We start from the raw sequence: 2,482 nt of genomic DNA, 5'->3' as shown, positions 1-2,482 counted from the left end.
CCGCTGGGCCGTGTCACCACCCTGCCACAGCTCCTGCCACAGCCCCTCACCCCCCTGCCACCCCCAAGGGCTGCACCAGCCCTGAGAACAAGGCGCAAATGCCCAAGCAGCCTTCTGCTAATTAGCATATATGCAAAGAGCGCTAACGAGCGTCACCACCGCGTGCAAAGCTCCGGTGGCTTCCAGGGACAGCCCTGCACCCCCGCACAGCCTCGCGGCAGAGCAGGAGAGGCCCTGGAGGCTGGCGAGGGGGGGGGCACAGGGGGAGGGGGGCTTGGCTCTCTGCTTCCCACCCCCTGCTTCACCTTCTGCTCCTCATTTTCCTGATCTCTAACTGCGTCTCGCTGTCATGTGCAGCCCAAGAGGAGCTGGCACAGAACTGCTCCTCTGGGGAGGGAGCCCAGGAGGCAGAGTGGGGAGGGGGGCTTGGGACCCCCAGCCCCACTCCCCTGGCTGGCAGGGGGGGCTCAGAGCAGCAGGGGCTGCACCTCCTCCCTGCACACACGGCCACATCCAGCCCTGCTTCCCCTGGCACCAAAGTGTTTCTTTACTCGGCATCACTTGGAAGGATTTACATTTTAAAGGGCTTTAAAATTTATTTGGTAGATGTTTCTTCCCAAGTAATATTATTTTTTTTTTCAGCTTTTGCTGGTTTGAATGTTTGTGGAGAGGAATCGATAAACAGAAACCACATAAAGCAACCTCAGGCAAGTAATTTGTGCTCATGCAAATGTGATGAGAGTGGAGGTCCAGGGTCAGACACGGAACCCCCGGCCCTGGCCGTGGGGCTGGGTGTGAGTGCCAGGGATGGAAGGGGGGGTGAGCAGCCTGTGATCCCGCCCCCCCGGCCACAAGGGGCCCTCCACCCCATGGCATGTCCCCAGCACGGGGAGGAGCTGCTGTGGGCTCCCTCACCAGGACTCCTCTCTGGATGTGCACCCTTCTGCCTTCCGATGGGGATAGGGCTGGTCAGGAGCACCTGTCCCTGCCCTGCAGGACCAGCACAAGCCTTTGAGCAGGTGCTTTTCCCCCAGTCAGGGAGGGAGTGGGCAGGAACCCCCCCAAACTGGGGTCAAAGCTGGCATAGGTGTCCATGTCCCAGGGCATTCCCATTTCCTCCAGCTCCATGTGATTCCACTGTCCCCAACACAGAGATCTGCCCTCAGCAGCGATCCTGACACTGCCAGTGAGACCCTGAGGAGTGGGTTTTGTTTCAGACACAAGAGTTCCCCTCACTCTGCAGTGTTCCTCAGCTTTTGGAGGGTATCAAACCTCTGCTTGTTTTTCAGCAGCAAGGAATGGAGGCAGCAGGACCTGCAGGTGTGGAGGTGTTTGGCTGCTCCTCCCCACCTGTGCCAGCACCCGAGCAAGTGGGGGAAGAAGCTCGTTGGAGCAGCAGGACAGGCTGGAGCAGAGGCTGGGTGGAAGGGGAATGCTAATCGGGTTCTGTGCTGGCAGCAGCCAGAATGCTGCACAATAAATAGCCATTTTAATTACTGCACAATATTTACAAGATTGCTTCCTCATTTGGGAAATTAAAACAAATGCTCCATCGAAATGATCAACATTGTGCTGAGAAGCATAGGGCTGATAAAGAAATACTCTGGCTGCTAATGAAAGAGTAATTGGCACCTTGGTGGTGACAGGGCTTCCTCTGCTTCTCTGCAGCCTCACTCTAAGTGTGTTCCCACACTCTAAGGGTGTTCCCAGCCTCGCAGCACCTGGGTGAGGTGGGGCAGTGGTCCCTGCACAGGGGTCTCAGCCCAACAGGCCTGTGTGGGAGGGGGATGCCCAGGGGGCTCGGGCAGCTCTCCCCCTGCAAAAAGGGGACACGTGAAGGTTGGGCAGAAGATGCTGAGCTGCAAAAAGTGAGGATGCTGTGGGAGTGGTGAGAGCCTGGCCCAGGTTGCCCAGGGAAGCTGTGGCTGCCCCATCCCTGGCAGTGTTGAAGGGCAGGTTGGATGGGGCTTGGAGCAGCCTGGGCTGGTGGGAGGTGTCCCTGCCCATGCAGGGGGGTGGGACTGGATGGTCTTTAAGGTCCCTTCCAACCCAAACCATTCTGGGTTTCTGTGATTCTATGGCAATGCCTTTCACGTATCCAGGTTTCTCCTGGCCCTGTCTGTCCTGGCTGTTGTTGCCATCAGCCAGGAGCTGCCTCTGGCTCTGCCAGCTTTTCTGCCCATCCCCTGGAGTCATTGCCGAGCTCCCGGTCCTGGGCTCCTGCAGTGGTTTGGGACTCTCGGCCTTGGTTTAAGAAAAAAATGGAGACATGGAGAAAACCTCGCAGAGGGGCAGGGGGCAGAGGGGCCTCAACCCCCAATTTTTGGTGTCTGAGCGTTTGATATGGCTGTGCCAGTACCGGGGGAGGTGGCTGCCACCAGCCCCAGCAGCGGCGATGCTGCAGGTCTGGGGGTCCCGGGAGACCCCCCTGGGCAGGGCAGGGCGGGGATGCGCGGGGGCCCCGCCGAGGTCCCCCTGCGGA

Source organism: Chaetura pelagica, unplaced genomic scaffold (genome assembly GCF_000747805.2).
Source record: "Chaetura pelagica isolate M959 unplaced genomic scaffold, ChaPel_1.0 scaffold438, whole genome shotgun sequence".
In the NCBI taxonomy this organism is placed as follows: domain Eukaryota; kingdom Metazoa; phylum Chordata; class Aves; order Apodiformes; family Apodidae; genus Chaetura; species Chaetura pelagica.
This window is presented reverse-complemented; position numbering follows the sequence as displayed.